Source organism: Octodon degus, unplaced genomic scaffold, assembly GCF_000260255.1.
Source record: "Octodon degus isolate 3935 unplaced genomic scaffold, OctDeg1.0 scaffold00046, whole genome shotgun sequence".
NCBI lineage: Eukaryota > Metazoa > Chordata > Mammalia > Rodentia > Octodontidae > Octodon > Octodon degus.
In genome coordinates, this window is record NW_004524622.1 from 3,757,033 (window position 1) to 3,770,240 (window position 13,208).

Sequence of the window (13,208 nt, forward strand, 5' to 3'; positions counted from 1 at the left end):
TGCATGGCCTTGTCCAGCTTTTTCCCATTTTCTCTTTCACTGTCGTCCCCACAAACTCTTCAGCTGACAGCATCTCACAACCAGGTCTCAAATCACTTGCAGTGTCTTCAACAAAGCTTTGAGTCTGCAAAAATACCAGCAGAATTATGTAGTCTAATTAACCAGTATGCTTGGTAAATGTTATTTTTTATTTCCAAAAAATAATAGACAAAACATTAGAATTGATACTGAATTTCAAAAACCCAAGATGACTGGAATTCAACAAAGACTGTTGTGTTACACATTGTTGTCTTCAAAGTAGTTGATCAGATTACTAGATATAAGCATATAAAACTAGTCAAACTAAAAAAAAAAAAACCAATAGAAATTAGTAGTACAAACACCCTAGCTAACCTGGGTACATACACACATATTTTATTCCCCCTTTCTGTTTTTTTCTTTTCTCCTTTCCCTCATCTCAATTTTTTATTCCTTATGTTCATTTCTTTTCCTTTCACAGTATTGTACTTTCCAGATTTTATTACTCTTTCAGGTTCTTACACTAGGGAGACAATATGATGTTTGCACATGTGGGTCTGGTTTATTTTACTTATGAGAATAGCTTCTAGTTGCTTCTACTTACCTATTAAAGTCTTGGGTTTATCTTTCTTTGTAGCTGAGTAGCACTACATTATATAAAAATACCACATATTTTTATCCAACCTTCAGATGATGAGCATTTGAGTTGTTTCCCAGATTTAGCTGTGACAAAATGCTTTGGCATAAACATGGGTGCACAAATATTTCTGTGGTATGATGGTCTTAGTTCTTCTGGAAAAATACCCAGAAGGGGAGTAAATTTTTTAAAAATATATAATAGTGCATTTTCATCTTCTGAGATAAAGTTCAGTTTAATCATATGAGAAAAGATAAATGACAAATAATACATGCATTAAAAGTGGTACTTGTTCTGCTGTCCTCTTGGAAATCAACCAATCTTCAAAATGACTCGTGAGACAGTTAAATAGCTGATATTATTGATCTTTGAATATCAGCTGTATTCAAATATCAGGATAAACAAAGAAAGACAGAAAGACCCTGTTTTCTAGAGAATGGAGACAACAAAAACTGTGGTGGCAGGGAACATTTGCACAGCTTGAAGCTCAGTGGATAAATTTTTGTCCCAAGAATGAAAACTCTCCCACGCCATGCTGATTTCAGTGGCTCTGAGCCAAACGTCCCTGGAAAGGGTCTGTGGATGAACTTTCAGCATTCTGAACACCACACAGACCTCTGACTGTCTTCCTGAGCCAAGGATATAAAGTGAGCAGGTGTCCACATGATCCAGGAGATAAAGCAGAAATGTCAAACTGAGGATGGATGGAGATGTTTGCTTCTTGACTCTGTTTATGTGTAATGCAGATAAACAGGAGATTTAAGCACTTCTGGGACTCCAGCATCTTTTTTTCAAAAACATATTTGGTACAGGGTCTCACTACATAGCTCAGACTCATGGTGATCCTCCTGCTCTCAGCCTCCTCAGCACTGGAATTACAGGTGTGTGCCACCATGCCCAAACTCTGTCCCACTCAGTCCACCCTAGGGATGGAGCTGGCATTTTATGTGATGCCAGGGATCGCACTGCAGTCCCTGCACTTGTCTAAGCTTGCCTAAGCAGGTGCTTTAGTCCACTGAGCTATCTCACCAGCCCAAGACTTCAGACTAATAAGGTCAGCAGAGTAGCAGAACACAAAACCAGCACACAAAAATCAACACTTTCTTTCTTTCTTTCTTCAGCATTTTTATATTTCCACATAAACTGTTTATTTGCTCAACAAGAGACAAACACTGCCAGCTTGCATTTCTTCCAAATGGGTTTTATAAGGAGAGCTGTTAAAGGTTTGTGCCTGCACTTCATACTTGATATACGTGTGAAATGTAATTTTCTTTTAATTAAACCCCTTAGCATACATTTGAGGCAAGAATATTTAATTTAAATTTAAGATATTCCCAGGAGTGGTATGAAGAGGGAATTGCTGTCTTCTTTTCTCCCCAGTGTCATTCCAATTACCTAAGTGAAGAGCAGAACAAGAGAGTAGAGCCTGCCTTGTGAGTGGCATTGGCGGCTTGAGTCTTAGGAACTTTTTTTGTTCTCAAGGCTTAGTTGTGGCTGATACAGATGAGATCAATGAAAAACTTGTATATTATTGGTTTTACCTATGAATTTATTCTTGCTTGAGAACAAGAATACAGTTTAAAGTTAAAACTATGGAAGACAGTCCATGATGATGGGTGTTGGAAATGCAAAATAAATAAAAAAAAAATTTCCACCACATTCGTATCCTAACTTCTACCACTTCTGCACATTTCCTACCCAGTTTTCAATCTCCCTAAGTCAAAGTTTATTCCAGTTATTCTTCTCAAATATCACTGCCAAATAGTTTTATGACTTTAAGTTGCAAAATACACAACTGAATTATTCAGCCATTGCCCAGCGAATGCTGCAAAACCAAGGACCTCGGAGTCCCAGCGGACTGTGTATCTCCCCACCATTGCCAGCTGGCTGCTGCCCATTGCGTATTTTTTCTCAGAATGAGTGGTAGAATTCTTCTGTCAGGTTAAGTAGTAGGAATGAGAGAGACCAAAGCCAATTTTGCAAATCTTAATGGCATACTTTCATGTCACATTTGATATCATTCCATCTTCTAAAGCAAGCAACATCTTCAGGCCAGACATTAGTTGTGGTGAGAAATAAAATAGTACAAAGCTGTATAGCACAGAGCATAGAAAATGTAGTTCCAGTCACAAGAGTGTATGGAGAGCTTAAAATACTACTTGCAAACATCATGAATGGCCAAATTTCAGTCCTCACATAACTGGACTTTATTTTTCTACTGACTTCTAAGATCCTAGCACATAGCCTTCGATTTCTAACCCAATTACTGATATTTTTTGTCTCCTTAAATGTCTCATGTTTGTCTTTCTTTTTTAATAGCTGATGACCTTAGTAATACTTTTATACCACTATTCTGAGTTGTCTAACCCAGACTCACATAACTATGGTCTGTATGCTAAAAGCTTCCCAACAACACCTGTTGCACAATTCTCTTAAACTTTGAATTCCATCTTTCTGAAGTGTCAAATAACATTGACACCACCTCCAATTTCATGTAGAAAAATGAGACTTATCTCTGGACATTGCAAAAATCACATTCTTCTGAGTGAGCATGCATACACACACACACCCATCAGGTGTGAGCAAAATATGGAGTAATGCCTAAAATTAAAAAAAAATAGTGGAATATTAATCCCCTCAAACACTTCCCCTCCTATCAAACATGCGTATACTATTACTTTTGCCACTTTCTGACACCGTTGTGGAGGTAATCTTTCATGAGTATATTCAGCAGTGATAAAAATATGGCTATTTTCACTGCTGCTATACCAAGGGAAGCTGAATAACCAATTACTTAATATTCTGGGAATTTTTCCCAGTACTTCATGCTATGCTGGCTCTCCATCCCGGCACTCTGAGCTGGCCACTGAATCCAAGTGTGGTTGTGCAGGCCTGTAATCCCAGCACTGGAGAGGCTGAAAACAGGAGGATCACTATGAGTATAAGCTGCGTAGTGAGACCCTGTACCAAATATGAATTTTCTTAGGAGTTTGTATAATATCAGGAATCTTGCTATATCACTATTCTGGGAATTTTAGTAGCAAATCTAGTATGTTGATGTTTGGAAATATCTCAAATCCTCTAAAACATTTAATGTCATGGAATTGCAGATAGATACATTAGGTGGAAATTGATAGGCAGTTAGAAAGTGATCAGGTCCAAGACAGTGAGGACACAGAGGAAGCAGACCAGGCTTATGTAGAGAGCTGGGTTGGTAGGGATGAGACTGCAAGACAGAGGCCCAGGAGTGGGGCTGGGGGCTTCCCCAGAGAAAAAGAATTGTTCATAGCTGTTCTCTCATTGCCATCATCTGGTTAGATACCTGGATAATACAACAGACCCAGAAAAGCAATACCTGAGCAGAACACTCCAACACTCACTCCTACACTTCCAAATGCCTTTCTTCTTCTCTGTGCTCTGTATCTTTGCTATGCACCATGTTTCCATTATTTTGTATTATCTAAGAGACTATACTGGTAATCCTCTGCATTGATTACTGTTTGTTACAAGGCAGCCTTGATGTGATTTTACTGTATGAGAACTCCCTCAGCAAAAAGCCTCAGATGTGACCTATTTTGGGAGCCGTCCTGCCTCCCAGGAGCTTTCTCTTAATAAAACGCTCCTGGGCTTCAGTTCTTTGGTCCTTGAGCCTGGTTTTTCAGCTTCCAGAGACACGGACTCAGCCCATCCAGCAGGCTGGGAGCTATGGCTCTCTAACAATAGAGCAGTGACATTTCTGTGTATTCATCTCATTTTCAGTTCCATTTTCCTTTGATACCTAAATGCAGACCATGCTAGACAAAATTTAAGTTTTTAAAATCAAATAGCAAATTAACATTAATTTTTTTCCTTAATTGCTCCAGTATATCTTTGTTTCTGTCGTGGTATCTCTTGCCATGTTTCTGTTCAATTAAAAAAAAATACAATGCAAGCCTAACCTGATATACCTATCTTAAACTTTATAAACAGGCTGATATTTTGCAGTGAGACTAGCATTATGTTTCTGGGTCAAAGTTAGATACTACTAACATTTATTTAGGAAGGAAAGAAAAGACAGCATTGCCAAATGCTTTAATCATATTCGTGAGCTGTTAAACAGAAATTCAAAAGGCCTTCAGCCTCAAGCGGTGTTTGCTGCTGAGCATTCAATTGCAATTGCCTGCTTCCTAACTGCACCTGAAAACAGCCTACCTATACATTTCCATTTCAATTTTCTAAGCTTGATAACTTAGAGTTACATGTTGAGTAATTCTGCAGCAGGACAGAGGAGATGGATATTCTAGGAAAACTAATAATTTTGCTTGAAAGTCAAATTAAAATTTACTTAATATATCAGGAAAAAATTCAACTAGAAATAGGTGAGACAAAGTGACATTATGCCAGGTATAACTTAAACATCTACTGTACTCCCTTTGTTAGACATGTGTACTCAAAACATTGAGGTATGAAGTTGACTATCCTAATTTTCATATTCAATAGTTTTGCTTTATTTAAATCATTACCACATCTTTTAGCTTTGCATATAAATGTAATTTTGTTTTGTACTTTGTGTTTAATAACTTTTACCAACAGTATACGTACCCTTGCAGATTGATTCATTCTGTTGCATAACCTATTAATGTGCAACGTGAAGCCAATGACTGAATTTAAATAATTAACAGCTGTGACATAGATTAACTCCACATGCAGTAAAACCTAGGTGTGTGAGCATAATTCATTAGCATGTTAGTAATACCACTTATATATCAGAGCAAACTTCCCCGGAAGAAATAATGGAAATTTAGATGGTTTGTTTTCAAATCCAAAAATATTCATAGGAAAATGATTAGAATCCTAAATATTTATGAGTGGGAGGGGGAGCAGGAGAGAGAGAGAGACGGGGAGACAGAGAGAGAGAGAGAGAGAGAGAGAGAGAGAGAGAGAATGAGGAGGAAGGGCTAGAGAAGAGCCATTGGCTCAGTCATTATCATGTGACAGTCAAGGTCATGTCTACTACCCTTATTTCAAGACATCACTTCCTTTCTTGTTAAAGATATAAGAAATATATATCTTGCAGAAAACGAACAAAACAAGTTTCTTCCAATTCAAAGTTTCACTGTACATTAGTTTTATAAATTGTTTTTATTATATTTTTTCTTCTTTATTTCTCACTCTAGGGATTTAACTCAGGGTCTTCACTCTGAACTACTGTGTGTGCATGAGTGTGTGTGTGTGTGTGTGTGTGTGTGTGTGTATTCTGACACAGTGTCAAGGTAAGTCAATAAATTGTCCAGGTATGGCTTAATTGGACCTGTCATCCTCTTGCCTCATGCTCCTCGAATGATCAAATCATGGACAAGTGCTGTCACGCCCAGATTATCTTACTTAGCTTTTCTTATCCTTTTGTGTATTGACTATGCTTTATAGGAGGTTATTTTATAATTTTACTGAACAGTGTATATAATGGTTTTTATTATTTTAAAATAATAGGTATGAATTTATTTCCTAAGTTTTCACATTGCTCTGTTGAAGCTGGTCCCACTTTTTCCAAGCTTTCTTGTACTTCTATGTGTGTGAGCAGGGATTTATATTTGGACAGGAATACAGAGAATAATGTGTGAAGTTATTGAACATTAAAATTGAAATGCTTTCATATGTCCTATCTCTTATAATTCATCTTTTTGTATTTTATTATGTCTCCATCCTTTCTAATTTCAAATGTCTGTGTGTTCAGTCTCTAAAATATATGAATGGGCAGACATCTTGGATTGTTTCTTCTTCCCATTTTCTGCTGAAAATTCTATCATTTGAATCTAAATTTTAAAACTGCAATGAGGAAAGCAACAAACAGAAAATCTTTGTTAGTACTGAACTTGACTCCTTTCAAATTTACTTCTTATCATGAATTAAATGAACACATATTTCAATTTATTGATATTATTTTATTCTAAAGAAAAAATAATAAAAGCAATACAGAATTTCAAAACAAGATGCTGAGGCATTTAAAATCGTTTTGATATTGAATATTGTTATCTTTAAAGTAGTTGCTAAGATTACCAGGTAGAGGCATGCAAAATTGATAAAACAATATAAACAGTAACTGTTCCTTTCAATGAATTAATAGAAATTAGAAGTATAATTATCTTAGCTATCTTGTGTATGAATACACATCTCTTTTCCCCTTCCTGCTTTCCTCTGTTCCCCCATCTTAGCTGTTCTTTCCTTTAGAGAAGTTTCTTTCCTTTCTCAATACCTATTGTACTTTTGTATCTTATCTACTCATTCAGTGTCTTATGCTAGGGAGATGACACTGTGTTTATACATGTTATTCTAGTTTATTCATTTATGAGTATGGTCTCTAGTTGTATCCATTTACCTGTAAAAGCATCGAGTTTATCTTTCTTTATAGCTGATAGTACTCCATTGTATAAATATACCGCATCTTTTTTATTCAAAACTCAATTGATGGACATTTGCTTTATTTAATTTTTTTTTTTTTGCTTGCAGTACCGGGTGGACATTTGCTTTTCCCCAAGGTTTATCTATTATGAATTGTGCTGCTACAAACCTGGGTGCATATATAACACAGTGCTGTTTTCATTTATTCTGAAAAGATACCCAGAAGGGGAATAGCTGGGTTGAATGGGACTTTTAATTCTAGGTTTTTTGAGGAGTCTCAACAATGATTTCCACAGAAGTCTTACGAGTCTGCATTCCTGCCAATAATGGAGAAGGGTGCTTTTTCTTCCACAGCCCCTCCAGCATTTATTATTGGCTGGCTTCTTGATGACAGCCATTCTTTCTGGGATGAGATGGAGTCTCAGTGTTGTTTTAATTTGTATCTCTCAAATAACACTGTTGTTGAATATTCATGTATTTATTTTTCCATTTGTATTTATTCATCTGAGAAATGTGTGTTTATGTCAGATGCCCATTTTTTGATTGGGTTTTTGAAATTTGGGGCCCAATTTTTACCAATTCCTTATATGTTTACAACAGAAGTCCGTTGTCTGAGGGATTGTTAGCTAAAGTTTTTCAAAATTCTTGTGTTTTCTTTTGATGGGCAAAAAGTTTTCATGAGATGAGATCTCAGTTGTTGATTCCTTGAAGTATTTCCTGTACAGTTTGGTTTTTGTTCATGAAGTCTCTGCTTATCCCTGTATCTTCAAGATTTTTACCTACTTTCTCTTCTAATAGGTTTAGTAATTCTGTTTTAATACTTTGATATCACTTTAATCCATTTTGACTTTAGTTCATGGTGATACACATGGTATAGTTTAAGATTTGGCATGTAGAAGGCAAGTTTTTCCAGCATCATTTATTAAAGAGTCTGTATTTCTTCTGATAAATATATTTGGTCCCTTTGTCAAAGGTAAGTGGCTTAGTGTATTTGTAGCTGTGTCTGCATCTTCTACTCTGTTCCTTTATCTTCAGGTCTGTTTTTTTGGTTTGTTTGTTTTTGCCAGTACCATGATGACTTTATCACCATAGCTTTATAGTATAATTTCAAGTCATAGATTGCATAGCTCCTCCTTGCTTTTGTTAGTTAGGAGTGCCTTTGTTATTCTAGGTCTGTTTTGGTTCTAAGTAAATTTTAGGAATGTTTTCTCTGGATTTGTGAGGTATGCTAATGGTCTTTTGATCAGGATTTCATTGAAACTGTATAAAAATTTTGGTTCTATGAGCATTTTCTAAATGTTGGCACTTCCTATCCATAAGCAAAGATTATATTTCACATTCTGAAATCCTCTTCTCCCTCATTTATTCAGATTAAGATAATTTTTAATGAACATTTTTTGCTTCCTTTGCTAGGTTGATTCCTAAGTAAATCATTTTTTTTGGATGTTAATTTGATGGATATTGTTTCCCTAATTTTCCTCTCAGTGAGTCTGTTGTCTGTGTTCAGGAATGTTATTGATTGCTGAGTGTGCACTTGTATCATACTATGCTACTGAATTTTCTTATTAATCCTAGGAGTCCTTTCACGGAGTTTTTGGGGTTTTCTAATAGAATATATTATTTGCAAATAATGATAATTAACTTTCTTCCTTTCATATCCTTTTTCCTTTTATTTTTGTCTCTTGTCTAATTGCTCTGGCTAATGTTTCCAGAAACCTATTGGAAAGAAGTAGTAGTGGTGGATATTCCTGCCTTGCTTCTGATTTTGGAGTGAAAATTTCTTGTTTTTGTCAACTTAGTATATATAGGCTCTTGATTTTTCATAGATGGCCTTTATGAGATTGAGGTAAAGACCATATATTCTGATTTTCTGCAGGATTTTTACCATGCATGAATATTGTACTTTGTCAAAATATTTTTCTGCAACTATTGAGATGATCATGAGACTTCTTTCTTTGACTGTGTAATATGGTGTATTACATTTATTCATCTGAATACATTAAAAAAATGAATGAATCCCATTTGGTCATAGTGTATAATTTTTATGATTTGCAGCATTCTGTTTGCTAATATTTATTGTGGAATTTTGCATCTATGTTCATGAAGGAGATTAGTCTATAGTTTTCATTTGTGATTGGGTCTTTCTTTGGTTTTATTATTAGGGTAATACTGGCCTCCAGCAATGTATCAGGTGAATTGCTTCACTTTCAATTTTACTGAAGCATTTAAGGAGTATTGGCATTAATCTTCTCTAAATTCTTGTAGAATTCCTCTGTGAGTTCATCATGACCTGGGCATTTTTGATAGACTTTAATTATGCTTTCAATTTGATTAATGTATATTGCATTATTGAGATTTCCTATAACTTCTTAATCTAGTTTTGTTAATTCACATATATTCAAGAATCTATTTCTTATGTGTTTTCCATTTTATGAGAGTCAAGATTTTCAATGTAGGTATGGATGATCTGAGTTTTCACAGGACCTGAAATGATTTGACTCTTTTCATTGCTTATTGCATGGATTTGAGTTTTTTCTTTCCTTTTTTTGGAAAGGTTATTTAGGTTTTTATCAATTTATTTATTCTTTCAAAGAACCAAATGTTCAATTTAGTAATTCTTTGTATTGTTTTCTTGGTCTCAATTGCATTAATTTGTGTTCAGATATTTATAATTTCCTCCCTTTTGGGGGCTTTGTGCTTGACTTACTCTTCTTTTTCTTGAAGTCTGAAGTGAAATATTAGGTTATTTATTTGTTCTCATTCTGTTTTTGTGATGTAAGAGTTTGTCACTATAAATTGTCCTTGTGAGGACTGCTTTCATTTTGTCCCACAGACTCTAGCAAGTTGTATTGTATTTTCATGTGATTGCAAATATTTCTTCTTTGATTTCATCTGTGACCCATTCATTGTTCAGGAGGAGGTTATTTAATTTTCATGTGTTAAGAATCTTTTTCAGTATTCTTTCAGGGTTGATTTGGTGGTCATGAATTTTTTAGTTCTTTGACTTGAACACTGCTATAATAATTTTAAAAGATAGTTTTCCAGGGTACATCAATATGGCTTAGAAGTTGTTTTTTTTTAAGACTTTAAATACTCCACTCCAAGCTTTTCTTGACTTGATGTCTTGTGTTGAGATGTCTGTTGTGATTCTGATGGACATTCCTTTTTTTTTCTTTTCTTTTTTTACTTGTTGGAATTTGAGATTGAACTCAGACCCTTGCACTTGCCAGAGAAGTGCTTATTCTACTGATCTGCTTCCATGGCCCCTGGCCTTCTTTTATTGGTGATTTCTTTTTTTCTTTTTTCCTAATAGATTCTAATATTTTATTCTTGTGCTGAACTTCTGGGATCTTTATTATTTTATGTCTATGTGTACATTAATTTTGATTATGGGTAATTGGAGCTCTGCATGCCTTACTCTCTGTATGTCACATTCTTTTCCCATTCTTGGAAATTTTCTGCTATTACTTCTGCAAATAATCTTTTTATCTCATCTGTACTGATTCTTGCTTTCTTATTGACACTTATTTGTCTCACACAGTCCCTCTTTGAATCATCTTGCAGATGTTGATGTTATCTCCTGGTTCCTTGTTATTTTTCAGAGATCTTTCATCTCATAGTCACTAGCTGCCATGTTGTCTTCAAGGTCTGAAAGTCTATATTCATTTTTTTTCAAGCAATTTTGCTAGCTTGCAATTGAATGTTTAAATTCGTGGATATCTCTTTGAATTTGTTTCAAACACTGTAATTCTTTCTTATATTGTTCTTAATGTTTCCATCAATTTTCTATGTTCCTCTTTTTTGATCTGTCTTCTTTAGATATACTTAGCAATTCGTTCATTCTGATTGTCATATCTTTTATTACCTGAGAGATTTTTTTCTAATCTGATTTCCTTTATATCTCATACAGCTGCTTCTTTACTTCAGCTGGTATTATTTCAAGACTATCAGGTGTGTTACTTTCAATTTCTTCTTGTTGATGTCTCCAGGACTTGTTCTTGGTGGACTGGAGGCATTTTGCTCCTTTATCTTCACATTTTTCTATTTCCAAATAAATTTTCTTTTGAGTTCTGTGATGATCCTTGTGAGCTTTCATAGTCAGTAGGTATTTCACTTCCATCAAAAACTCTCTAAGAAGTCTGTTCTTCGAGGATATTTTCTGTGTGTCAGAGATTCTTAGTTTGTTTATGTTCCAAAATCTGGTCTTCCCTAAGTGATAGTGTGTCTTAGTTACTCTTCTCTTATTTTTGGGACAAATACCTGACACTCAAATTGAAAGAAGGAGAGGTTTATTTAGCTCACAGTTACTGGATGTTTCTGTTCATATTCAGCTGGGTCTAAAGCAGAGCAGCACATAGCAGAAAGCAACCTTTCATGGTGGCAGCAAAGAGCAAGAGAGAGCTCAAGAGGAGTAGCAGCACCTCAAACAGCTAGCTTCTCTTCCCTCCTTACACTGTAATGCAAATTACCTGCCCTAGGGCAGGTGCAGCATCCACACCAACAATAATCAATCACAAATTCCAGAAGCCACCCCAAGACAATACGAGCCTTTGATGGGACACGTAGACATAAACCATAACATAGTGGGATGTTGGTTTCTGCTTGGCACTCTCCTTCATCTTTATGTGTATGGCTATGGTGAGGTTATTACCCCAGAGCTTCCCAATATTGTTACCCAATGGAAAACATGTGATTACAACATATATGACACCCTAGCTACAGTAGTATAACTAGCAATAATGGTAGCATCAAGCACAATTTAGAAATTGACAAACTGTGGTAACTATTGATTTTGTATTTTAGACCATTGGAGAAAAGTCTATAGTTATACAACAAAATCCTAAATCAGGAGTTTGCATGCAAAATGTTTCACTCTGGTAGAGGGGTTCAATCCTGGGTTCCTCTGGCCAAGCTGATGCCCAACTCTGGGTACTCCCTGCTGTGTAAGGGGTGGGTTAGTCACCTGGATTTTTCAAGCCAGGTCAGTTACCATTTCTCAAGTACTTCTCAAGCTGGCTGCTCTTTTCATGGTATATGGATATGGACCAGGCATTGTGTTCCTCTGGACAAGGTGGTTGCTGAGTCCTATGTGCTTTCCAAAGTGTAGGGGGATGTGTTATGCACTGTACTCTCTGGTCAAGCTGATCATGAAGTTTTGAATTATGAATAAGTTAATAAAGATATGTATGTATTAATGTATTTATTTTATTCAGTTAGTACAATATGAATATCTTCTCTGCTTATATTTTATTAATGAGTCATTATGTCACCTCTGCATACTGGTATAACAATAGCCTTTTTTCTAGTTGCAATTCTGTGCTCTTGGAATCCCTAAATTTCCTTTACATTTATCTTGTGCATATGAGTCGCCTTGGATAAAGGGATAAAAATGTGTCAAACAAATTGAGTCTCAGTGGTACTGTTTTGATACTTGCCTGACTTTGCTAATAGCGTGAAAACTTGGAACACCATCAGACGAATAAGTCTACATTAACATACACCAGATGACCATGAGTATCACCTTTCAGACCTGTGGGTTAGTTTATTATTGAAAAATCAGTCCCTAATGATGCTTGGTGAATGCCTAAGCCTAAGCAATGCTAATTGAGAAGTCACCTATTTTACATCCATACTGAGAAGTCATAGATAGTGAGTTATTAAATGATTATTGTTTTCAACATTGAGTTTTAGGGTTTCTTTACATAGCATGAACGGACAATAACATGCATATATAAATAATTTAGTATTCTACTACAGAGTCAGTAGAGTGTTAGAATTGCCAGTGAATATTAAATATTTATTTAAGAGTAGCTAATCATACAAATTAGCAACCTTATATTTCTTTCTTTGTAGTACTATAGACAAATCCTGTGAAAAGTTGTAGAATCACTGTCAGCCATGAGGAATTATTGTATAAAATTATTTTCTATGAGATCTGGAGTTTGTCTGTCTTTAGTGAATGCATGTGTAAACTAGAATAAAAGAATAAACAGTATTGAAATAAATGAGCATTCTATACACTAGAATATCAAGAAAACGTTATTTTATGCAGAAATTTCTATGATTATGATGAATAAGGGAAATTTAGTGTTTAGTAGATCTAAAACTTGAATTTTACCCTTTATGCTTACATTCTATGTACCAGGATGCCACAATGATCAATATTAATTGAGGC